The 27816-nt window shown below is 41.7% G+C and overlaps 1 pseudogene; it reads right to left on the reverse strand.

Annotated features, from left to right (window-relative positions):
• Nucleotides 1-10272: 10272 nt before the first annotated feature.
• On the reverse strand, nucleotides 10273-11192 carry LOC149515064 (25S ribosomal RNA; annotated as a pseudogene; the record flags this gene model as incomplete).
• Between the last annotated feature and the right edge of the window lie 16624 nt (nucleotides 11193-27816).

Consider the following 27816-nt stretch of genomic DNA (forward strand, 5'->3'; position numbering starts at 1 on the left):
GAGGAAGCCACCAGTAGGGAAGTGGAAGGTAAAAGGAGACTAAGAGCCAATCTCATGCTACTTATATAGAAAAAGACATATAATGCGTAATTACCCAAAAAAAGGTAAACTAGCTATTATAGATAAAAAGTCAGATGAAGAGCCAAAAGTGAGGTGGCAAAGCTTAGGTTATCGGTGCTCAATACTGTCCAAAGTAAGGGGAGGCACAAGCCAAAGGGCTTGATGTTTGTAGATCTGATGGTTACAAGCAAAAAAGTGAGCGCACTAGTGGACATAGGTACTTCATATTTATTTATTTAAGGTGATGGAGCCTAAAAACTTGGATTGAAAGTGTAAAAAAAGATCGATACCATCAAACGGTGAACTCTAAGAAGGTTATAGCCATTAGAGTAGTACGGGGAGTGGAGTTACAGCTTGAAGGCTGAGAAAGCAAAGAAACCATTAAGATGATACCCTTGGATGACTATGAGTTTGTGATTAGGTTAGATTACCTTGTTTGGATTAATGCCCTTCTTGTGCCTTTTACCAATTGTATATGTATTTTGGATGCAAGGTGCTAATGCCTTATACCATTAAAACACAAGTCCAAGATTAGGTCCAAGGTGCTATCAACCATTCAATTTGCCAAGATAGTGAGTAGGGATAAAGACACCTTTTTGGCAGTCTTAAAGTATGAAAAATTAAGGGAAAAAAAGACTGACACCCCTTTGAGGGTGTTAAAGGTGCTAGAGGCCTTTAGCGATGTGATGTCTGCAAGTTGCTAGGTAGGTTATCACTTAAGAGAGAGTTGGACCACAGGATCGAACTGGTGTCTAAGGCCAAGCCACTAGCCAAGGCCTCTTACTGAATGTCTTTTTTAGAGTTGGAGGAGTTGACGAAATAGCTTGGAAAGCTGATTGATGTAGGGTACATCAGGTCATCTAAGGCCCGTGTGGTGCATTGGTGTTGTTCTAATGCAAGCATGATGGGTCACTATAATTGTGTATAGACTACTAGGCATTGAACAAGCTGACCGTGAAGAACAAGTATCCTATCCCACTCATTGCAGACTTGTTCGATCAACTTGAAAGCGCAAGGTGGTTTTCCAAGCTTGATTTGAGGTTAGATTACTACCAAGTTATGATCGTGGAGGGAGATGAGCCCAAGATAGTATGTGTTACCCACTATGGTTCGTATGAGTTCTTGGTTATGCCATTCGGACTCACCAATGCTCTAGCCACATTTTGCACTCTAATGAACAAGGTACTTCAGTTGTTCTTTAATCATTTTGTTGTGGTTTATCTTGAAGATATTATGGTGTAGAGCTAAACATTGGAGAACCATGTAGATTATTTAAGATAGGTGTTTGAGGTGTTATGAGTGAATGAAATGTATGTCAAGCGGAAGAAGTGCTCATTTGCCAAGCAAGAAATCTTATTTTTAAGCCACATAATGGGAGGTGACAGGATTCGCATGGATCAAGACAATGTATGTACCATCATAGAGTGGGAACCGCCAACCAAGGTCACTAAGTTAAGGTCATTCCTTGGGCTCATCAACTACTATAGATGCTTCATCAAAGGCCACTCAACCATAGCCACACCATTGACTGACTTGCTCAAAAAGGGGAGAGCATAAGAGTGGAGCACAAGGTGCCAAGAAGCTTTTGATCATTTGAAGCAAGCTGTGACTGAGAAGCCAATCGACTATGCCAAGGTATATGAGGTGATAAGGATGCATCAGACTATGCAATAGGGGCTGTGTTGATGCAGAAGGGTCATCCAATTGTATTTGAGAGCTAAAAGCTCAATGAGACCAAGTACAAGTACACGGTTTAGGAGAAAAAATGATAGCAGTGGTGCATTACTTCCACACTTGGTGCCATTACCTGTTGGGGTCAAGGTTCATGGTCAGGACAGCCAATGTGGCAATCAGCTACTTCTAGACGTAGAAGAAGCTATCCCTTAAGTAAACAAGATGGTAGGATTTTCTTATGGAATTTGATTATAGGTTAGAGTACAAACCTAGGCAGGCAAACCTAATGGCTGATGCATTAAGTAGGAAGGTGAGCCTAGCTACCATTAGCCAACTAAAGGGTTTTTTAGTGCCACGCATCAAAGAATGGCTCGTGTATGATCCTACAACCAAAGCTCTTATCGAGCATGCCAAGTAAGGTAAGACTAGACGATTTTGGGTATAGGATGATTTGTTCCTTACCAAGGGTAGTAGGTTGTTTGTGCTGTAACATGGAAAGCTCCATAAGAAAGTCATGAACGAGTGCCATGATTCAAAGTGGGCTAGACACCTAAGGTTGAGCCACACCTTGGCTTTGCTAAAAGATTAGTACTACTAACCACACATGAGGGAGGATATGGAGGCCTATGTGAAGACTTGTCTTGTGTGCCAATAGGACAAGGTGTGGCTCACCTTTGGGTATGTGAATCTATTTGCTACAGGCAAGAAAATGAATGCTCTAGTGGACACAAGAGCTTCACATTAGTTCATTTCTAATAATGGAGCCTAGAAACTTAACCTAAAAGTGCATAAGGTGATTGGTACCATCAAGACAGTCAACTCTAATGAGGTTCCAACCATTAGAGTGGCATATAGGGTAGAGCTAAAACTTAGATATTGGAAGGGCAAGGAGACCATTGAAGTAATACCCTTAGATGATTATGAGTTTATGGTTAGTTTAAATTTCCTTATTTGGATTGATGCCTTCCTTATGCCTTTTGCCAACTCCATATGCATTCTGGATGTAAAGTGCCAATACCTTGCACCAACAAAGCATGAGTCCGAGCTTGGTACCAAGGTGCTATCATTCATTCAATTTGCCAAGGCGGTGAGTAGGAATAAAGATACCTTATTGGTTGCCTTGAAGTATGATGAACCTAATGACCTAAAAACTGACACCCGTTTAGAAGTACTAGATGTGTATGAGGCCTTTAATAATATGATGCCTGTATAGTTACCTAGTAGGCTATCACTCAAGATAAAGGTAGACCATAAGATCAAGCCAGTACCTAAGGCTAAGCTGTCAGCCAAGGCCTTCTAGCAAATGTCACCTTAAAGTTGAAAGAGTTGAAGAAGTAACTTAGGAAGTTGATCGATGTTGGCTACATCAAGCCATCCAATGCCTCATATGATGCCCTGATTTTGTTTTAATGCAAGCATGATGGGTCTTTGCAATTGTATATTGAGTATCGAGCATTGAACAAGCTGATAATCAAGAACAAGTATCCTATCTCCCTCATTGCTAACTTGTTCGACCAACTTAGAAGTGCAAGGTGGTTCACCAAGTTAGATTTGCAGTCAAGGTATTACCAGGTTAGGATCGTAAAAGGAGATAAGCCTAAAACTGCTTGTGTCACCCGTTATGGCTCTTACGAGTTCTTGGTCATGCCATTTAAACTCACCAATGCTCCGACAACATTCTGCATGCTCATGAACATGGTATTATGACCATTCCTTGATCATTTTGTTATGGTTAATCTTGATGATATTATGATATATAACCAGACATTGAATGAGCATATAAACAACTTGAGGTAGGTGTTCCAGGTTCTGTAGGTGAACAAACTATTTGTAAAGAAAGAGAAATGCTCATTTGCCCAACGAAAGGTATAATTTCTAGGCCATATAGTGGAAGGTGGCAGGATACGCATAGATACCAATAAGGTTTGTGCAATTCTAGATTGGGAACCACCAGCCAAGGTCACTGAGTTGAGATCATTCCTTGGGCTAGTTAACTACTATCGATGCTTTATCAAAGGTCACTTGTCCATCGCCATACCATTGACTGACTTGCCTAAGAAGGGGAGAGTGTGGGACTTGAGCATTGAGTACCAGTAGGCTTTTGATCAGTTAAAGTAAGTAGTGATCAAAGAGCTAGTCTTAGCCTTGCTAGACCATGCCAAACCATATAAGGTAGATACAGATATATTAAACTTTGTAATTGGGTGTGTGCTACTGTAGGAGAACCATTTGGCTACATTTGAGTGCCAAAAGCTCAATGAGACCAAGCGTAGATACATGATTTAAGAGAACGAGATGACAGTAGTGGTGCACTACTTGTGCACTTAGTAGCATTGCATGTTAGGATTGAGGTTGAGGTTTGTGGTTAGAATTGACAACGTTGTAACCAGTTACTTCTAGACACAAAAGAAGTTATCCACCAAATAGGCCTATCGGTAAGACATATTTGTAAAATTTGGTTACAGGTTAGAGTATAAGCCTTGGCATGTAAACACAGTGGCTAACACCCTTAGCTGAAAGGCAAGCCTTGCTACCATTAGCCAACTAGAAGGGTCTTTGGTGCCATGCATTAGAGAAGGGCTATCCCATAATACTTGAGTGTGCTTCACATCTTAGCTTTGCTAAAAGATTGATACTATTAGTCATACATGAGGAATGATGTTAAGGCCTATGTGAAAACCTATCTTGTGTGCCAATAAGACAAAGTAAACTCAATCTATCAGGAATCTTTTGGAGCCTATGTCTATACCAAAGTGACCATATGAGAGCATCACTTTGGATTTCATAATAAGTCTACCCAAAGTGGATGGATTTCAAAGCATTATGGTAGTGGTCGATGGATTTTCTAAGTATAGGACTTTCATTGTAGCAACCAAGGAGTGCCCAATCGAGGTGGCAACCTATTTGTTCTTGAAAAAAGTGGTAAAGTACTGGGGAATACCATAGACCTTTGTTAGTGATTGGGATAGGTGATTCACAGGGTGATTATAGACTGAGTTTTTTAAGCTATTAGGGTCAGACTTGAACTTTTCCACCAACTTGCACCCCCAAACCTATGGGTAGATTGAATGAGTAAATGGACTATTAGAGGTTTACCTCGGGCACTATGTGAGTGCCATATAGTGGGACTGGCCTAAACTACTTAATGTTACCCAGTTCTCATACAACCTATAGTAGAGTGAAGCAAATTGTGATATGGTAGCAACTGCTAACTCCAAGTTTGATTACAACAAGTTTCATAGGGCTTAAGCCAACCACATATAAGTTTGCTAAGGCATGGTAGGAGCAAGCCGACCTAGCTAGAATCTATCTACACAAAGTAGCAAAGAAGTCCAAGAAGTTGGTAGACCAAAAAAGAGGGGATGTGCAGTTCTAAGTGAGGGACTTGGTCTTGGTGAAGCTGTACCTCATCATGCACAATAAGGGTTTGCATAAGGGCCTAGTCCAGAGGTATGAAGGACTTTTCAAAGTTTTTAAGAGGGTAGGCAAGGTTGCCTACATGCTGGATATACCACCAAAGTTAAAGGTACATTTAATTTTCCAAGTTAGCATGTTCAAGCTATTCTATGAGGACTAGGGGGATCTAGGGCAGACGGAGTCAAGGCGTGCACTATTGAGAGCTAAGGCCTTATATGAGAAAGAGGTCCAATTCATTCTTGTTGATTGAGTCATAAAGTAATAGAGTTATAAACCAAAACAAGAGTACTTGGAGCAATGGAAAGGGCTTCTAAATAGTGAAGCTAGTAGAGAACTAGTTGAAGACCTATGGCAGTTCCAGGATCAGATCAAGCAGTTCTAAATAGAGGATGTGATAAGGGCATTATGAGATTAGGTAAGGGAAAATGTCATGCCTTGGGTAGGCATACCAAGACCTGAAGGTTGCACCTTAGTAGCCAAGGCTTGTGCACTAAGACAGAGGTGGTGGTTCATGTAATAATTAGCTGAGGACCAAGACCATTTAGCTAAGGATGGCGAGAGGAGACCTCCAATAGGGAAGTGAAAGGCTAGTAGAGATCGGGAGTCAATCTCTTACTTCTTATGTGGAGGGCCACATGTAGCACAAGACTACCCTAAGAAGGGTAAGCTAACTACCATCGACAAAGGGTTGGATGAGAAGCCAGAAAGGGGGACTACAAAGCTTAGCTTAATTTTGTTCAATGCAATCCAAGGTAAAGGGAGATACAAGCCAAAGGGACTAATGTATGTGGATCTATTGGTTGTAAATTAGAAAATGAACACTTTGGTGGACACAAGAGCTTTACATTTGTTCATTTCTAGTGATAGAGCCCAAAAACTCAGCCTAAAGGTGACAAGAGGACTGGTACCATCAAGACAGTCAACTCCAAAGAAGTCTTAACCATTGGAGTGGCACATAAGGTAGAGTAACAACTTAGAGATTGGAAGGGCAAAAAGACCATTGAAGTAATGCTCTTAGATGATTATGAGTTTATGGTTGGTTTAGATTTCCCTATTTGGATTAATGCTTTCTTGTGCCTTTTGTCAAATACATATGCATTTTGGATGCATGATGCCAATGCCTTATACCATTGAGGTGCGAATCTGAGTTTGGGACTAGAATGCTATCGACTATTCAATTTGCCAAGGCAGTGAGTAGGAATGAAGAAACCTTTTTGACTACCCTAAAGTATGATGAACCTAATGAGCCAGAGTCTAACACCTTATTGGAAGTGCTAAAGATGTTGGAGGCCTTTAGCGATATGATGCCTGCATAGTTACCTAGTAGGCTACCACTCAAGAGAGAGGTGGACCATAAGATCGAGGTGGCACCTAAGGCTAAATCACCAACCAATTCCCCTTACTGAATGTCACCCCTAGAGTCAGAGGAGTTAAGGAATTAGCTTAGAAAGCTGATCAATGTTGGCTACATCAGGCCATCCAAGGCCTTATATGGTGCCTTAATTTTGTTCCAACATAGCATGATGGGTCTTTATGGTTGTTTATTGATTACCAGGCACTGAACAAGTTGACCATTCAGAACAAGTATCCTATCCCCCTCATTGTTGACTTATTCAACCAACTTAGAGGCATAAGGTGGTTCACCAAGCTAGATTTACGGTCAAGGTATTACTAGGTTAGAATTACAGAGGGAAATGAGTCCAAAATCGCATGTGTCACCTGTTATGGCTCTTACAAGTTCTTAGCCAAGCCATTCGAATGCACCAATGCACCAACAACATTTTGCATGCTTATGAACAAGGAACTGTAATTGTTTCTTGATCATTTTGTTGTAATTTATCTTAATGATGTTGTGGTTTATAGCCAGACACTAGAAGAGCATGTGGACCACTTAAGGCAAGTGTTTTAGGTTTTATAGGTGAATGAACTGTTATAAAGAAAAAGATGTGCTAATTTACCCTGTGAGAGGTATCATTTTTAGGCCACCTAGTGGAAGTTGGCAAGATAGGCATGGATGTAAGCAAGGTCCATCCAATTTTGGATTGGGAACCACTAGCCAAGGTCATTGAGCTAAGATCATTACTTGGGCTGGTTAACAACTATCGATGCTTCATCAAATGCCACTCATTCATCACCACACTATTGACTGACTTGCTCAAGAAGGGAAGAGTGTGGGATTAGTGCATTGAGTGCTCATAAGCCTTTAATCAATTGAAGTAGGTAGTGGCTGAAGAGCTAGTCTTAGCCTTGTTAGACCAAGCCAAACTATATGAGGTGAATATAGATGCATCAAACTTTACGATTGGGGGCATGTTAATGGAAGAGAACCATTTAGTTGCATTTAAAAGTTGAAAGCTCAATAAGATCGAGTGTAGATACATGGTCCATGAGAAAGAGATCACAATAGTGGTGCACTACTTTTACCCTTGGTAGCACTACCTATTAGGGTCACGATTTATGGTAAAATTGATAACATCGTAACTAGCTACTTCCAGACATAGCAAAAGCTATCCCCTAAGCAGGCCTACTGGTAAGACTTTCTTTTGAAATTTGATTATAGGTTGAGTACAAGCTTAGGCGTGCAAACACAATGGCTGACACCTGTAGTTGAGAGGTGAGCCTTACTGCCATCAACCAACTAGAAAGGTCTTTAATGCCGCACATTAAAAAAAGGCTATCCCACGATCCTATAACAAAGACTCTAATTGACCATGCCAAGAAAGGTAAGATTAGATAGTTTTAGTTGTAGGATGATTTATTGTTCACCAAGGGCAATCGATTGTTTGTGCCATAACATGGGAAGCTCCGCTAGGAAGTAATGCAAGAGTGCCATGATTTGAAATGGGCTGGTTACTTGGGCATGCTAGAGGATCGATACTACTAGCTTTACATGAAAGATGATGCTGAACCTATGTGAAAACCTATCTTGTGTGCTAATAGGAAAAAGTAGAGCTCAAGCCACCAGTTAGTCTTTTAGAGCTTTTGCCTATACTAGAGTGACCATGAGAGAGCATCATTCTAGATTTCATAGTCAGTCTACCAAATATGGATGGGTTTGAGAGCATTATGGTAGTGGTGGATAGATTTTCTAAGTATGCGACTTTCATTCTAGCAACCAAGGAGTGCCCAATTGAGAAAGTAGCTCATTTATTGAAAAATATGGTGAAGTAGTAGGGAGTACCATAGACCATTGTTAGTGATCGAGATAGGTGATTCATAGGGTAGTTTTGGACTGAGTTATTCAAGTTGTTATAGTCAGACTTAAACTTTTCCACTAGCATGTACCCCTAGATCGATGGGTAGAATGAATAAGTAAATAGACTATTGAAGGTTTACCTTAGGTACTATGTGGCATCATATAGTGGGATTGGCCCAAGTTGCTTAGTGTCACCCAGTTCTCATACAACCTACAGTGGAGTGACGCAACGAATTAGAGCTTTTTTGAGATTACGATAAGGCAGCAGCCAGCAACACCAGGTTTGATTGTAGCAGGTTACACAGGGCCTAACCCAACAGCATATAAGTTTGCCAAGGCTTGGTTGGAGGAAGCCAAATAGCCAGAGTCTATCTTCATAAGGCAGGAAATAAGTCTAAGGACTTGGTAGACCAAAAAATAAGAGACATGGAGTTTCAGATGGGGGACATGTAGTTTCAGGTGGAGGACTTGGTCTTGGTGAATGTGTACCCCATCATGTGAACAAAGGTCTACACAAGGGCCTAGTTTGGAGGTAGAGGGACTTTTCAAAGTTCTTAAGAAGGTAGGCAAGGTTGACTACAAGCTGGATATGCCACCAAAGCTGAAGGTATACCCAATTTCCATGTTAGCTTGCTCAAGCTGATCTATGAGGACCCAGGGGATTCAAGGCAGGCAGAGTCAAAGCCTGCACTATTGGGAGCTAGGGCCTCATACAATAAATGAGTCCAATGCATTCTTGCTAACCATATCATAAGGTGATAGAGTTATAAACCAAGATAGGTGTACTTGGTGCAATGGAAAGGGTTTCTAGATAGTGAAGTTAGTTAGGAACTAGCAAAAGACTTATGATAGTTTCAGGACCAAATTAGGTAGTTCCACATAGAGGACACGACTTGGGCTTGCGAGATCAGATGAAGGAGAATGTAATGCCCTAGGTGTGTACACCAAAAGCTAAGGCCTACGCACCAGTGGCCAAGGCTCGAACACCAGAGACAAAGGCAATGGTTCATGCAATAATCATGGTAAAAGAATCCAAACCACTTGCTCAACAGTTAAGCTGGCCTTTAGCATCGGGACCAGGCCCGCAACATGCTCGTATCATACCTAGGTGGGTCAAGGAGAGTGGGGCCAATGTACTCTTTGTAATTTGTATTTTTTAATTTGAAATTGTAATCTTTTGATATTAGGAAGAACCATACTAGAACTGGGGCCTCATCTATAAATAAAAGGCCACCCCACCCTTATTTGTAAGCATTCACTACTAAACAGAGCATTCCGGCATTCCCTTATGTTCTTAAGCTTGCGTATTCTACCTTTCGATGTTGGTTTTATGTTTGCACGATTGTTTCGTAGGTTGACTTAGGCATATAAAATTCATTCCTAGTCTAAGGCTATATGGAGTTTGGCTTAAGACCAAAGTTTGTGACACTAGCACCAGCTAAAGAGGCGATGAAGGCAATAACCCACACCAACCAAGGTTCCACTTATGTTGATAGTGGTTAAGGTAAGTGCCTGCACGAAGTGCTAGCATATTATGATGTTGTCTAAGGCAACATCCTATACTAAGGGGCCAGTATCTGATGATGGAGTCTGAGCTAGCAACAAGCCAACATCTATCGATGGTGTTGGATATGATTACTTGTACCTATCAATGGCCAAATGCTATCGATGGTGGTCAAGGCAACAACCCATACCAAGGGCCAGTAGAGTTCAAGAAAAGTACCTGTATCGAAAGTGAGCCCATCCTTGTAACAAATACCAAAGGCATTCAATTATCATTTACTTAGATGCTCGAAGGAGGGACATCATCACCTGACCAAATTGGTTGTAATGGAAAACACCATTCATCCCCAACCCTAGTGTGGTATAGTGTAAAAAAAATGAAGTGAAAAGACTTTGGTGGGTGTGAGGGGGGAAGAAGGAATAAATCAAAGCAATAAAGGGCTAAATCTTAGTGGATTATGGTAGCAAGGCCAATCTGCCATTTACAATATCCTGTCACGTATTTAAGTTGTCTGCAAAGGATTCTACCTATTACTTGGTGGGAATTGAGTTCTAAAGAAGCCTGTGTGACTTGTCTGCCATAAGGGCTACACCTACGATACATGCCATTGGGGGCTATGGGCCTGTACTATGGGTTAGCAATTAGGTGATGGGTGCATGCATCACTTCTAGCCCAAATTTTGACTTATAGGCATTCAGTCATAATCTAGTGCACGATAGCTTCACACCATTGGCTTTTCAACCAAGCATAATGACCAATTATGCTAATTAACTATTCCTTTTATACTAGGTTAATTACTATTGCGACATTGCCATCAATAGGGTAAAACTAACCTATCTCATGATGGTTAAAACCCAGCTCACGTCTTTTATTGGTGGGTGACCAATCCAACATTTGGTGAATTCTGCTTCATAATGATTGAAATAGCCAACATCGAAAGATTAAAAAGCAACATCGCTATGAATGCTTGGTTGCCACAAGCTAGTTATCCCTATGGTAACTTTTATGACACCTCTAACCTTAAATTTTGAAGGTTTAAAGGATGAATAGGCCAAGTTTTCATAGTTTGTATTTGTATTGGAAATCAAAATCAAATGAGCTTTTACCCTTTTATTCCACATGAGTTTTTGTTCTTGTTAAACTCATCGTAGGACACTTGCGTTATCTTTTAATAGATGTGTTGCCCTAGCCAAACTTCCCACCAGACAATGTTTTTCACTTAGATCGACCTATTGAGGCTAACATTGGGTCCAAAAAAAGAGGTCATGCCCCACCTTTGGTTCACGAAAATACATAACATTAGATAGAAAGAGCCAACACAGGGCATAAACATTGTACATGTCAAGCACGTGAAATGCATAACATCAGATGGGTTGAGTGCCCAAACCCACAAACCATTCCATATTTAAGAGCACAATCAAACACTGGTGCACTAATGCAACCATAAAGATTTAGGTCCCACATTTGGGCCATGAGGCATGATTAAAGTTTGACTCGTAGCTCCTAAGGACACAAGATGGATGAGGGATGGTAAGACATCTAGTTTTCATTGATTTAGGTATGCAACATAGGATCTCGATTATGCTTTTAGGGTATAATAACCATAAAAAAAGAGATTGAAGATGATGATGGGCTGACAATTTGATGCATCGAGGATGGAACCTGCCAACACGTACAACCATTGCACCACTCATATGCCCATTAGATACAAGTAGTAGCATCCATGTGTACCGATCCATAACCCACCCGATTGATTACTCAATGGGCGAGTGGAAGAAATGATGTATGAGGCCATGCCACAATCATTTGGCATAGGAAAAACTCAAACAAGGGCCACAAGACTACCACTGTCATCCAATAGGTAACAACGATATGACACCACTAATGCTTGGTTTAGTTGAGACTGCACACACAAAATCTGCTATCACCACCATCGGAGACATTGCTCATTTAAGGACTTATTCTTGAGGTCATAGGTAGCATCAGCTACATGCACGTGTCATAAGCTAAGACTCAAGCTTCAAGTTGTGTGGCTTTAAGACCTAGGAATGGCCTTATCTTACATCCCATATCAGCCTTTATCTAGACTAGTGCATGAACACTCGAACCACAAGGGCTAGTCATCCTAAGCTACTACTAGACAAGACTTCACATAAACTATTTGATGGAAAGCTAAAGAGAAGCAGAAGAGATAGGTAAGAGTAAACTTGTATTACTCAAGTTGTGGTGTTGTACAATGAGGGTAGGGCACTTCTTATTTATAGTTAAGGCCCCCTTACATTAATGGTTGAGATAGTTCATTTTTTAGGGCTCATAAAGAGTCCAACATATATAGGACATTACAAAATATTACAATAGAGAGTTTTAATTTTACATGGACTCTATCAAAAAAGAGTTTGAACCAGCTTGAACTCCTTTTTCAGTAATACTCTTGTAGGGCCCCTTTTTAGGCCCATACCTGGTTTAGTTCTGCTCGCCCTTAGGCTTGCTCCTTTACCCATGCCTGGGTTCATTTGAAAGCTACCAAATTGAATCCCCTAGCTTGAGCTCTTTAAGCTCGATTCAGTGCCTATGCACCTATTTATGGGTCATGGTCTTGCCCACAATACCTCTATTGTGCCTCTGTGGTTGGTTTCCCTTACTTTTTGACTTGGTCCCAGTTGCCTTAGAATTACTCCCTATCACAATCTACAAGTTGGTCCAAGCCTAAGGGTTCTTTTCAAGTTAGGTAATAGTTCAACTTCTAGCAAAATAGAGTTTGATAGCTAATGGGATCGAGCCTTGAGTTGCATTGAAGGTCCAGGTTAAAGGGAACCAGCCTAAAATAATTGTGTGAGCAGTGATTAGGACTTCAGTGGCTTAGGTTAGGTGTTCGGGTTCACCACAGTCGAGCTAGACCTAAGTACGAGTAGTGTGGGCACATAGGCAGACACATGCATGGGCACCTAGTCAGACCATGGTGGGAGTACTGATGATTGAGGTGTGGGTGCACGATTGGGCCTAGGTGTGGGCACACTTGAACACAGACCTGAGATAATTAGAGTTGGCAACACTGAGTCAGGCCTAGATATAGGCACAGGTACAGGCCCAGGTATGAAAGGCCTAAAATGCACCTCCCATGCCTAAAACTGGTGAGGATAGATTCTCACTCAGATTGGATAAATGATGCTATGAATATGCCACAGCATTATATCCCCTAAAATCAAGGACTGTATCATATCTCCTAAAATCATGAAATTTAAACTAATGTAATCCCTAGTGTTTAGACATGTATCTTGGCACTAATTGTAGGGGGATTCAGCTATAAATAGAGAGTCCCCCACCCTCATATACATAAGGGAAGAAGCCAAAACCATAAATTGAATAATAAGATCCTTACTCTTGCTTTAATCCTTTTTATTGTTCTTTTATTAGCCTTTCTTCAGGCACTTGCTGTGCCTTTTTTTTTTGTAGTGTATTAGGGGCCAAGCCCTATAGTCTAGTGCATATGTGCATTGTTTCTTGTGTTAGGCTAATTTCGGATGCTGGATAAGTCCATTTCAGGGTCTTGAGCCACGCGAGCCTAGAGCTTGAGTCTTAACCCATGACAAGTGGTATTAGAACATAATTCAAGGAAGCTTTCATAGTAGGCCATAGAGTCTGATACCAAGTGGTATTAGAGCTTGGTTTGGAGGAGCTAAGAGTAGGCCACAAAGTTTGATACCAAGTAGTATTTGTGCCTAGTTAGGGGGAGCCGAGAGTAGGCAGCAAGACCAAATACCAAAGGATATTAGAGCTTGGATCAGACCAAAAGTGGTGACTAGAACCTTGTTTCAGAGTGTGCAATAGATCTCTATCCGTGACAAGAGGAGCTAGAGTCAATGTGTGTGCTAGAGTTGGCTAGAGAGCCAAAGTTGGCATTGGTGCAGGTGTGGGGAGTTGTGTGTGGGCATCCTAGTGTGGTGTGTGGGCATCCTGGTGAGTTATGCAAGTATCTTACTATGTGTATAGACATCTTACTATGTGTAAAAATTTTCTACTATGTGGCACGGGTGGTTTGCTATATGGCACAGACATCCTAGAAAGGCTACTGTGCTTGTGTACTGGTGAAATGCTTTTAGTGTGCTGCTAAAGTGCAAGATAGGTGCTTGATAATTTGTTACTGTGTTATGGATGTGCTGGGCATGCTGTGCAAGTGTGCAAGTGTGCAGACTAAAACCTAAATGAGAGGTTAGTGTGCTAAGCCAGTGTGCAAACTGGTGCTTAATAGTGTATGCTATGCTGGTGTGTTGTGCTAGTGTGCTGGTTTATAGGAACTAGAGCTAGATCACTAGAGTGCCTATAAGAGTTGAGGTAAACCTTTGGTTTATGCATTCACGATCTAATAGTTTGTGTGTTTTGGCTATGGCATTGCTAGGGAAAACTAAATAGGGGGCCAAAGCGATGTGTTTAAAGAGCACCCACCTACAAAACAATGGGGAAGGCTTTTTCAAATAATAGATCAGTTCAAGGATGTTGAGGGATCCTTGGATAAGGCAATGGAGAGGTTTATGCAATGTACTAAAGTGTTGGAGTCTGTGGTGTCAACCTTGCTAGAAGAGCTAGCCAAGCTCAAGGTTGACCATGCAGCATTTTGAGCTGGTTGCTAATGTGAGGTTGGGACTGAGAGTATAGGTGCCTAAGTATTTCATTGATGGAGTGAAGGAATGGGTAAAGGCCAAATTGCAATGAAGAGGTGTGCAAGAGTTGAGTTAGGCCAGAGTTGTTGTGAAATCATTGACTTAGGATGAGTGTACCAAGTCTCTAAGGCTAAAGGGAAAAGGCTAGAATTGGTGAGACATCAATGTTTGTTCTTCAAGGAAGAAAGGGCTGTGGGGAAGCCTAGATTTTGCAAGATCAATAGAGCTGCCAGTATAGGCAAAGGGTCCCTGATTTGTTATTTTTGTGTAGGTCCATATTGGGTCAGTAAATGCCCAAAGCTTTCAACCATCAAGCATGTAAATGGGCTATCCGAAAGCAAATGTGGTAAGGGTAAATAGCACTAGAAAGAGCCTAAGGAAGAGTGGTCTAATGCTAGTCAAGACTATTGAGGGGTTAAGACCTCTTGAGGAGCTAATAAGGGTAAACCAATGGTAGTAGAGTGCCATAGCATAAGTCCTATAGTGCAACTAGATTCCATATAAAAGAGTGTACGGTGGGTAACTTAGAGGAAGCATAAGAAACATTAGTACTGTCAACAGAAGGGACCATTGCAACAGATTCTAAGAAACCTCAAATCGAGAGCAATGAAAGTAGTAAAGTACATGTTTGGATATAGGACCAAAATGTTAGAAAATTGGATCATGGGGTAGGAGTCAGAACTAGCGTGCATGGTGGGTGCATCATTCCCCTAGCAATGAGGGCATTACTAGAATGAGTGTGCAAGAATGTGATGGTCCACAAGCTAGTCTAGGCCCAGGGGTTCTCTTCAAGTCAGGTAGTAGTTCAAGTTTTAGGTGGATAAAGTCTAATAGCCAAGGGGACTAGGCCTAGAAGTACACTAAAGGTCCAGGTAGTAGGGAACCAACCCAGAATAATTATGCTGGAAGTGACCAGGACTCTAGTGGCTTAGATAGGGTGTTTAGGTTTGGCACAATCAAGGTAGGCCTAGGTGCAGGTAGTGCAAGTGCACAGGCAGACACATGTATGGGCACCCAATTAGACCTTGGCGAGAGCACTGATGATTGAGGTGTAGGTGCATTGTCGGGCCTAGGTGTGAGCATACCTAAACACAGACCTAAGATAATTAGAGTTGGCAACACTGAGTCAAGCCCAAGTGTGGGCACAAGTACAAGCCCAGGCACAAGCAATGCTGAGCATGGGCTTAAAATTGGCCAGGATAAATTCCCATTTAGATTGGATCAAAGATGTTGAGAATATGTTGTAGTATCATATCCCTTAGAATTAAGGACCGTATCATATGTCCTAGAATCATGGGATTTAAATTAATGTAATCCTTAAAGTTTAGGCATGTATCTTAGCACTAATTATAAGGGAGGCTCAGCTATAAATAGAGAGTCTCTCACTCTCATGTACATAAAAGAAGAAACCATAACCACAAATTGAGTAATAAGATCCTTACTCTTTCCTTAATCATTTTTATTGTTCTTTGTTAGCCTTTCTTCAAGCACTTGCTATACCTTTTTGTTTTGTAGCATGTTGGTCAACCAAGCCTGCAGCCCAGTATGTCCGTGCACTATTTCTTGTGTTAAGCTGATTTGAGATGTAGAATAACTCCATTCCAGGGTCCTAGAGCCATGCAAGCCAAGAGTTTGAGTCCCATCCTATGACACCCTATCTTAGTGAGAACCACTGGCCTGGTCCTCCCCAAGGATCGTGACATTCTCCCTGACTCATTTTAGTAATGCCCTCACTGTTAGGGGGATGTTGTACATAGACTACAAACCCTCATGCACATTAACTTTATTTTTTACCCCTTGAACAACATTTCCCTTATGTCAGTCCCATACTTGAACAAGTACTTTGTCGGCTATTCTTTTGAGTGTCATCAGGCCTCTATTGCACTCATCCCTTTTGCCTGCATGCCTAATGTTTCCTTTGCTTCCTTTAAGTTACCTACCATGCGCTCATGTTAGAAGAATCTAGCTGTACCTTGAGACTCATGTTATGGCACTCTACTGACACTTTGCCCTCATCTTCTAGAGAGGTTTTACCCTTTCAATAGAATTAGAAAGCATCGAGCCACATCGCCTTCAACTTTTCCTAGTGCTTATCACCACTACTATTTTTGTTTATAGACAGCTCTTCTACGTAGTTAATGGTTGAAAGCCTTGCATGCCTTGGGCACTCTTTGACCCTATGCGGACCATCACATAAAAAGTAACTCAAGGGCTTCTTTTCCCTACCCTTGCTGGCAGCACTATTGGTCTTACGAAATCTGGGCTTTTCTGTAACCTTTTTCTCCCCTGAAGAGCAAACACTAGTGTCTCCCTCATTCTGGCCATTGCCCCTAGGCCTTAGAGATTTGGTGCACTCAACTTGAGTCTTTAATTCCACAGTAACACTAACTTGACTTGACTCTTGCATGCCACTTTATTCAGCACAGTCTTTACCCTTAACTTTTGACCATCTAAAAAATGCTTAGGCACCGCCACTTTATGCCTATGCCGTATGATCAACCTTGAGCCTCGCTAGCTCTTCTCACAAGGTTGACACCGTGGCCTCCAATGCCTCATTTAAGGATCCTTTCCTTTTTTTGAACCAGTCCCTTAAATCAATAATGGTCACCTCGAACTTCTGCAGTCGAGTGTCTACGGACATCACCATGTCTCTTGATCCATCTTCCCTTACCTTACTTGTTGGTGGGCATTCATCAAGGCCCTCGATCTGGTTTTCCCTAGCCATGCCACAGCTCTAAACTCACTGTTAGTCATGAATGCACAGATACCAAAAGATTACCTCAACCTTTTAACACTCTACTGATCTAGTCTTTTTCCTGACAAACCATCACACCTATCTGTTGGCATAGCACACTAGTACACACACTATCTGACACCAATTTTGACACTAGCTTAGCACACCTTGCACTCTTGGTTAGGCATTAGTCTACACACTTGCACAACACGTCAGCACTCTCACAGCACCATAGCAGTAATAAATTGAACACATGGTCTACACTGCCTACACCTTATGCACCAGAGGGGTATCACTAGCACACAAGCATAAAAACAACCTAGGATGCCCGTACCACACAATCGAATGCCATACCAACATGTTTGCAGTCTCCCCTAAGGCTGACACTGGTTCCAGTAACACCTAGCATTGATCAACTTCTATCAACTCTGAACCAACTTTAAACCTGCTTTGATATCACTTGGTATTAGACTCTATGACCTACTCCTAGCTTCCCCAAACTAGGCTCTAATACCACTTGTCATAGGTCGAGACTCAAACTCCAACTCATATGGCTCTAGGACCCAAGAATGGACTCATCCGACATCTTAGATCAGCCTTCAACCGGACTGGTGCATAGATACTTGAACCACCAAGGCCAACCCTCTCAAGCTGCTACTAGACAAGGCTGTACATAAACTATTTGATGGAAAGCTAAAGAGAAACAGAAGAGATAGGCAAGAGTAAACTTGTATTACTCAAGTTATAGTGTTGTATAATGAGAGTGGGGCAACTCCTATTTATAGCTAAAACCCTCTTACATCAATCATTGAGATAGTTTTTATCCTAGGGCTCATAAAGAGTCTAACATATACAGAACATTACAAAAGATTACAATGAAGAGTTCTAATTTTACATGGACTCTATCAGAAAGGAGTTTGAACTAGCTTGGACTCTTTTTTTAGTAATGCTTATGCGAGGCCCTTTTTTAGCCTCACATCTAGTTCGATTCTACCCATACTTAGGCTTGCTCTTATACCCACGTGTAGGTATGTTTGAAAGTGGCCAATTCGAATCCCCTGGCTTGAGCTCTCTGAGCTCATTTCAACACTCGCACACCCATTCCAAGTAATGATCCTACCCCCAAATCCTCTATTACACCTTTGGGCTTGGTCTCTCTTACTTTCTGACTTGGTTCTGGTTGCCTTAGAATCATTCCTTGTCTTAGTGAAAACCATTGGCCCTGGTCCTCTCTACAAATTGTGACACATGGGCATGGCTAGGCCAAGGCATTTTTATGGTCGACGAAAGGGACCATGAGACTACCAAATACTTGAAAAGACTTGGCCAGGCTAAACCCATGACCATAGCATTTGCTTGCACCACTTTAGAGAGTCGTTGCTCGATTTAAGGACTTGGCCTGAGGTTTGGAGTAGCATTAGCTATAAGCACAGGCTTAAGCTCAACTCTTTTTTCTATATGCACACCAATTGACCAAGGCCATGCATGTCTGTGAGTCATCAGAGCAACTAATCACCAGACAAAATGGCCAAAATGCATGCATGGCCTAGATGTACATAATGATAGGCCCATCATGCACACCTATTCCCCTATAGAGGGAAGAGAGGGTGCTCGGACTACCACCCCATAAAGAGCATGAGAGATTTTACAAATATGCTAGCAATAGACATTAAAGTGCTTGAAATAGGAACACTTTTTTTAAATAGGCATATCCTACATCGTAGGTTTGTAAGTGCTAATGGTGGTCAAGGCATGTGCTTGATACCAAGGCCCAGCATGTGCTGATGGCGCTCGATGCAACTATCAGTGGTCTTTAAGGTAACTGCCTGCACCAAAGGCCATATTTTGCCAATGCTGATCGAGGCGTGTGCTTGCACTAGTTTCAGATTGTGCCAATGCTAATTGAGACATGAATATACCAATGGTGGTCAAGGTAAGTGCTTGTACTAAAGGGTTAGCTTGTGTCGATAGTGCTTGAGGTAAGTGCTTGTACCAAGGGCTAGCTTGTGTTGATGGTGATCTAGGCATGTGCTTGCACCATGTGCAGGCATGTGCCGTTGATGGTTGAGGCTTTGGTCAAAGTTTGAATTTAGGCCATGTTGCACATGTCGGGTGTACGCACATGATGTGAGATGGGTGCTAGTCCTTGGCCCTCATATTGGCCCTTTATCCCCAAAAGAACCTCGACAACTCACACCCCTTTAACGAGTATAAAAGCTTTTACAAGTTTACAACTAATAACTATTCAACTGTCTTAAATGAGGATTTATTTTTCAAATGGCCATAAAATCTTTTACACTTCAATTTTTTAGCTAATTTTTTTTGTGCAGGCCAATAAAAATACAAGGATCACTTATACCAAATTTAGGGCCAAAACTCCTTCTAAAATAATTAAAAAAAAAATCTTAAACTGTAAAAAATTTTAAAAATAATGAAAAATAAAAAATGAGTCATCTTGCCATAAAACTTCATAGCAAGGCTTAGGGGATCATTATATGAATTTACAAGCCATAAAAATGGCATTGGCATGGAAAAAATTTAAAGATATGCCTAAACCCACCTACTACTCGATCGTGGTGCATATGGTGTGTAGCTAGGGTTCAGGATACCCGTATGTGGTGTGCAACCCAGCATGTGATGATGATGTTTGAGGGAACTACCTGCACAAAGGGCCAGCTTGTGTCAATGGTGATAGAATCATGTGCCGACAGCAAGGGCCAACATGTTTTGATGGTAGTTGAGGCATGTGTATGTGTCACAATCCACGGAGAAGACCAGACCTAGTGGTTCTCATTGAGACAAGGAATAATTCTAAACCAACTAGAACAAAGTCAAAAAGCAAGGGAGACCAAGCCTAGAGGTGCAATACAGGTTTTAGAGGTAAGACTATGACCCAGAATGGGTGCGCAGATGCTAAAATGGGCTTAAAGAGCTCATGCCAAGAGATTTGGTTTAGTAACTTTCATATAAACCTAGACGTGAGCAGAATTGAACCAGGCATGGACCCAATGAGAGGCCTTGCATGGGCATAGTTGAAGAAAAAGTCCAAGCCAATTCAAACTCTTTTCTAATAAAGTCCATGTAAAATTAAAACTCTCTAATTATAATTTTTTGTGTCTTGTATATGTTGGACTCTTTATGAGCCCTAGGATAAGAACTATCTTAGCCATCGATTTAAGGGAGGCCTTACCTATAAATCGGAGGTGCCTTCACCCTCAATATATAAACACCACAACTTGAGTAATATAGGTTTACTCTTGCCTATCTCTTCTATTTCTCTTGAGCTTTCTATTAAACAGTTTATGTAGAGCCTTGTCTAGCAGTAGCTTGGGGTAGCTGGGCCTGGTGGTTTAAGTGTCTATGCACTAGTCTGATTAAAGGTTGATCTAGGATGTTGAATGAGTCCATTCTTGGGTCTTGGAGTCACATAAGTTAGAGCTTAAGTCTTGACATATAACAAGTGATATCAGAGCAGGTTCGAAGCTTGTTCAAAGTCGATAGAAGCTGGTCAAAAGGAGTTGATCAATGCTAGGTGCTATTGGAACCAATGCTAGCCTCGAAAGAGGTTGTGAACATGTTGGTTAGGCATCCTAGGTTGTTTATGTGTTTGTGCACTGGTGATATGTCCTTTGGTGCACAAGGTGCAAGTGCGCATGAGTGCAAACTTGGTGTTTGACCGATTGCTATTGTAATGCTATGGGAGTGTTGGGTGTGCTATGCAAGTGTGTAAAGTAGTGCCTAACCAATAGTGCAGGGTGTGTTGAGCTAGTGTGTAGATTGGTGTCTGACAGTGTGTATGCTGGTGTGTTACACCAATAGATAGGTGTGTTGGTTCGTTGGGACTAAGACCAAATCATTGGAGTGCATAAAAGGTTAAGGTAATCCTTTTATCTTTGTGCATTCATGACTAATAGTGTGTTTAGGGTTGTGGCATGGCTAAGTAAAACCAAATCGAAAGCTTGAATGAAGGCCTTAATGAGGCCCAACCTATAGGTAATGTGAAAGAAGCTAGATTGAGAGACATGGTGATGTCCTTAATCACCTGACTACAAAAGTTTGAGGTGACAATTGCTTATTTGAGGGACCAATTTGAAGAGAGGGAAGGATCCTTGAATAAGGCATTAAAGATGCTCATGTAGTAGAATAAGGAATTGGAAGCCACGATGTCAACCTTACAAGAGGAGCTGGAGAGGCTCAAGGTTGATCACACTATATTGAGAGCTACTGTAGTTATTGGTGTGGGCTTAAGACCCGAGGTGGTGGTGCCTAAGTGTTTCTTAGTTGGTCAAAAGCTAGAGGTAAAGACCATCTTGCAATAGAGTGGCATGCAAGAGTCTAGTCAGGGTAGTGTTGCTATGAAATCAAAGACTTAGGTTGAGTGCAACCAGATCCCTTCAAAAAGAATGTACGATGGGCAATTCAAAGGAAGCAAAGGAAACGTTGGGCATGTAGGCAAAATAGACTAGTGCAGCATAGGGTTGATGATACTTGAAAGAGCAACCGACAATGTACTTGTTCGAGTATGGGACCGACACATGGGAAATCTGGTTCAAGGGGCAAAAGATGAAGCCAACGTGCATGGAGGCATGCACCTCACCCTTAACTTTACTTTACTTTAAGGCTATGCTACCCTAAGGTGCTGCTAAATGAAATGGAAGGATTTTATCAACGTTCTGAGTGTAGCATCCCCCTAGTAACAAGGCCATTGCTAGAATGAGTGTGGGAGAATGTCATGGTCCGTGAGGAGGACCAGACCCATTGGTTCTCACTGAGATAAAAAGCGATTTTAAGGCCACTGAGACTAAGTCAAAAAGTAAGGAAGACCAAGCCTAGAGGCACAATAGAGGTATTGGAGCTAGGACCATGACCCAGAATAGGTGCGTGGGTGTTGAAATCTCTGGCCAGGGGATTTGATTCGACAGCTTTCAAATAAATCTATGTATGAGCACAGGAGTAAGCCTTGGCACAAGCATAACCGAACCAAGTGTGAGCCTAAGGAAGGGCCTGACATGAGCACTACTGAAGTAGGAGTCCAAGCTAGTTCAAACTACTTTCTGATAGAGTCCATGTAAAATTAGAACTCTCCAATTGTAATCCTTCATAATGTCTTGTATATGTTAGACTCTTTATGAGCCCTAGGGTAAGAACTATCTTAGCCATTGATTTAAAAGGGCCTTAACTATAAATAAGAGGTACCCCCATCTTTATTGTACACACATGACAACATGAGTAATGCAAGTTTACGCTTACCTTTCTCTTTTCTTTCTCTTAAGCTTTCTATTAAACAGTTTTTGTACAGCCTTGTCTAGCAGTAGCATAGGGTAGCTAGCCTTAGTGGTTCAAGTTTCAGTGTATTGGCTCGATTAAAGGTTGATTTGAGGATGCTAGATGAGTACATTCTTGGGTCTTGGAGCTACATCAATTAGAGCTTGAGTCTTAACTCGTGACAAATGTGTTCTAGTCTGTAAGCTAGTCCAAACCCAAGGATTCTAGTGGGACAAGGTCCAACAGCCAAGGGGACTAGGCTTTGAGGCCTACTTAATGTGTAGGTCATAGGGAACTAGACTAGAACGATGGTACAGACAACGATCAAGACTCCTAAGGCTCAAGCACAATGTTCATGTTCGGTAGAATTATACCAAGCTCTGGTGTGAGCACTAATGAGCAGTCATATAAATTTACAGGCCATAAAAATAGCATTGGCACTGCAAAAAAGTGAAAATGTGCTTAAACCCACCTACTACCTAATCGTGGTACGCATGGTGCATGACCCGAGCCCAGGATACCTATGTATGGTACGCGAGCCAACATGTGCCAATGTTGTTGAAGGGAACTACCAGCACAAAGGACCAACATGTGCTAATGGTGGTTAAAGCATGTGTCGAGACTAAGGCCCAACATGTCCCAACGGTGGTTGAAGCATGTGTGTCACACCTCGAGTGGGCACACTAGGAGTTGATAGGCGTGCCTCAACGGCCAAAGTTCGAGCACCAAACACAGAGGTGGGGGTTCAAGCAATAATCTTGGTAGAATAGTCCAAACTGCTCACTTGACAATCAAGCCTAGTCGTAGCACCAAGCCCTGGCCTGTAACATGCCTGTACCATACCCAGGTTGGCCTAAGAGAGCCTGGTTGACCTAAAACCATTTAGAAGCCTCTAGGATCTATAGCACACAAATGAGGACCTAGTTAATCCTTTGGATTAGGATGTAATCTATGTAATCTGTATTTTTGAATTTGAAATTGTAATCCTTTAATGTTAGGAACTACCATGCCAGGGCTGGGGCCTTAACTATAAAAAGAGGGCCACCCCTCTTTCATTAGTAAACATTCATCATTGAGTAATATATAGAACATTCTAACATTCCTTTATGTTCTTAAGCTTGTGTATTCTACCTTTCGATGTTGGTTTTGTGCCTACATGCTTGTTTTGTAGGCTAACTTAAGAATACGAGCCCATTCCTAGTCTAAGATCACATGGAGTTTGGCTTAAGATTAAAGCCTATAATAGTTGGTATAAGAGCAAGTTCTACTTGGAGGTTATGTTCAAGTCATACTCAAGGTGTTTGAGGAAATGGCATCTCAGAGTGATGTTGCTAGCTAGCAACTAAAGTTCTAGGAATAGGGCCATGAAAAGGGCAAGAAAGCTAGTTCAAGGGACATTTGGTCTATCATGGATAGGTGGTTGGCCAAGAGGAAGTGATAGTGGCTGATGTGAAAGAGAAGCTTGACAATGTGGAGATTCACATTGAGGATTTAGACTCTATGGAAGAGGTGCTCAAAGGTAAGATGCAAGCTGCCCTAAACCAAACCATCGACATGTTCACCTAATGGAATGAGGCCTTGGTGGAGACCATGCACAAGGAGATGGAGGAGCTTAAGGGGTAGCTCACTACTTGCAAAACAACCATTGGGAATGGCATGATTGCTGGAATGCCTAGGCCTTGTATGGATGTCCCCAAGCCTAAGGAGCTTAAAGGGACTAGGGCTACCAAGGAAGTGGATAAGTTTTTATCAGGGATGATCTAATACTTTTGGGCCATGGGCATGCAGGATGATGCTACTAAGGTAAGCATCGCTTCAATGTATTTTACTGATGTTGCCTTGTTATGGTAAAGGCACAAGTGCGATAATGTAAGGTACGGTGGTGCTTTGATTGGAACCTGGGAGGAGTTCTAAAAAAAATTCAAGGTGTAGTTCTACCTTGAGTATAATAGTGATGAGGTGCATGCAAAGTTATGCTAACTTACTTAACAGGGCGAGATAAGGGAGTATGTCCAAAAATTTTTTAAATTTATATTATAGATTTCATATTTGAGTTAGACCGAGGATCCTTTCACCTTCATGGAAAGACTCAAGCCATGGGTGAAGCATAAGCTGCAGAGAAGAGGAGTTCATGATCTAGCCAAAGCTATGACCATCGTTGAATCCTTGGTAGAGTTTAGGCCACATAACAAGTTTGAGTCTTGCAAGCCCAAAGGGAAGGGCAAGGTAAAAGAAAGACTAGGAGTGACAGTCTAAGGGTGGAGACCGTGACTGGCAAGCCAAAGATAGGGACCAAGACCATTCAGCCAAGGATAGCTAGGGGAGGCCACTAGTAGAGAAGTGGAAGGCTAGGAGAGACTGAGAGTTGATCTCTTGCTTTTTATGTAGAGGGCCACATATAGCACAAAACTAGCCTAGAAGGGCAAGCTGGCTACCATAGACAAAAGGTCAGATGAGAAGCCAAAAAGGGAGACTGCAAAGCTTGGCTTAATTGTGCTCAAAGCAGTCTAAGGTAAAAAAAGCTACAAGTAAAAGAGACTGATGTATGAGGATATATTAGTTGTAGGCAAGAAAGTGAATGGTCTGGTGGGCACAAGAGCTTCACATTTATTCATATATGGTGATAGATCATAAAAACTCAACTTGAAAGTGCACAAGAGGACTGGTACCATTAAGACATTAAACTCCAAAAAGGTCTCAATCATTAGAGTGACACATGGGGTAGAGCTACAACTGAGAGATTGGAAGGGCAAAGAGACCATTGAGGTAATACTCTTAAATGATTATGAGTTTGAGATTGGTTTAGATTTCCTTGTTTAGATTAACACTGTCCTTATGCCTTTTGCCAACTGCTTATGCATTCTAGATGCATGGTACCAATGCCTTGTACCACTGAGGTGCCAATCTAGGCTTGAGACCATGGTGCTACTGGCCATTCAATTTGTAAAAGCAGTGAGTAAGAATGAAGACACCATTTTGGCTACCCTAAAGTATAATAAACCTAATGAGCTATAGTCTAACACCCCATTAAAAGTGCTAAAGGTGCTAGAGGTGCTAGAGGCCTTTAGTAATATGATACCCACACAATTACCTAGCAAGCTACCACCAAAAAGAGAGGTTGACCATAAGATTGAGCTGGGACTTGGGGTCATGCTGCCAGCTAAAGCCTTTTATCGAATGTCACCACTAGAGTTGGATGAGTTAAGGAAGTAGCTTAGGGAGTTGATCAATGTAGGCTACATTAGGCCATCCAAGGCCCAATATGGTGCCCCAATTCTATTCCAATGCAAGGATGACTAGTCCTTATGGTTTTGTATCAACTACTGAGCACTAAACAAGTTGACCATTAAGAATAAGTAACCTATCCCCCTCATTTTTGACTTATTTGACCAACTTGGAAGTGCAATGTGGTTCACCAAGCTAGATTTGTAGTTAGGGTATTACCAGGTTAGGATCACAGAGGGAGATGAGCCTAAAACTGCCTGTGTCACCCATTATGGCTCTTACGAGTTCTTGGTTAGGCCATTCGGATGCATCGATGCTCTAGCAATATTTTACACGCTAATAAACGAGGTACTACAACCGTTCTTTGATCATTTTGTTATGAATTATCTTGACGATATTGTGATCTATAGCAAAAAATTAGAGAAGCATGTGGACCACTTGAGGTTGGTATTCTAGGTTCTGCAGGTGAACGAACTATTCATAAAAAAGGAGAAGTGCTCATTTGCCTAACGAGAGGTACCATTTTTTAGCCATATAGTGGGAGGTGGCAAGATACGCATGGATGCCAGCAAGGTCCATGAATTTTAGATTAGGAACTGCTAGCCATGGTCACGAAGCTGAGATCATTCCTTAGGCTGGTTAACTATTACTGATGCTTTATCAAAGGCCACTCATCGATCTCCACACCATTGACTAATTTGCTTAAAAAGGGGAAAGTGTGGGACTGAAGCACCAACTTCTAGTAGCCAAAGAGTGCCCAATCGAGGAAGTAGCCAATTTGTTCTTGAAGAATGTAGTGATGTTTTGGGGAGTACTATAGACCATTGCTAGTGATCAGGACGTGTGATTCACAAGGTAGTTTTAGACTAAGTTGTTTAAGCTATTAGGGTCAAACTTGAAATTTTCCACTAGCATGTACCCTAAACTGATAGGCAGACTGAATAAGTAAATAGATTATTGGAGGCCTACCTTATGCACTATGTGAGTGCCACGTAGCAGGACTAGCCCAAATTGCTTGATGTTGCCTAGTTCTCATACAACTGGCAGTGGAGTGAAGTAACAAACTAGAGCCCTTTTGAGATCGTGACAAGGTAGGAGCTATAAACACCAAGTTCAATTATAGTAGGTTACACAAGGCCTAACCTAGTAGCATATAAGTTTGCCAAGGCTTGGCAAGAGCAAGTTGACCTAGCCAAAGTTTATTTACATAAAGCAGTAAAGAAGTCTAAAAGGTTGGCAAACCAAAAAAGGAGGGACATGTAGTTCCAAGTGGGGGACTTGGTCTTGGTGAGCTGCATCCCATCATGTGCAATAAAGGTCTACATAAGAGCCTAGTCCAGAAGTATAAGGGACCTTTGAAAGTTTTTAAAAGGGTAAGCAAGGTTGCCAAACAGTTGGATATGCCACAAATACTAAAGGTACACTTAGTTTTCAATGTTAGCATGCTAAAACTATTCCATGAAGACCAAGAGGATCCAAGGTGGGTAGAGTTAAGGTGTGTACCATTGGCAGTCAAGGCCTCATATGAGAAGGAGGTCCAATGCATTCTTACTAACCGAGTCATGAGGCGGTAGAGTTACAAACTAAGATAGGAGTACTTGGTGGAATGGAAAATGCTTCTAGATAATGAAGCTAGTTGGGAACCAACGAAGAGTTATTGCAGTTCTAGGACCAAATCAAGTAGTTCCATACAAAGGACATGATAAAGGCATTACGAGATCAGGTGGGGGTGAATGTCACTCCTCGAGCGGGGGCACTAAGAGTTAAAGACTATACCTTAGTGATCAAGGCTCGAACAGCAGAGACAGAGCTAAAAGTTTAAGTAATAATCATGGTAGAAGTGTCCAAACTACCCACCTAACAATTAGGCTAGCCCACAGCACCAGGGCCAGCCTGTAACATGTCCGTACTGCACCTAGGTGGGCTTAGTAGAGCCTAGCCAACCCAGAAGCATCTAAAAGCCTCTAAGATTTCTGGCACATAAAAGAGGACTTGGTCAATCCTTAGGATTAGGATGTAATTTGTGTAATGTATAATTTTGAATTTGAAATTGTAAGTCCTTGATATTAGGAACTACCATACT

This window comes from Durio zibethinus, chromosome 14 (assembly GCF_047325235.1).
Source record: "Durio zibethinus cultivar Kanyao isolate XHJ-2024 chromosome 14, ASM4732523v1, whole genome shotgun sequence".
In the NCBI taxonomy this organism is placed as follows: Eukaryota; Viridiplantae; Streptophyta; class Magnoliopsida; order Malvales; family Malvaceae; genus Durio; species Durio zibethinus.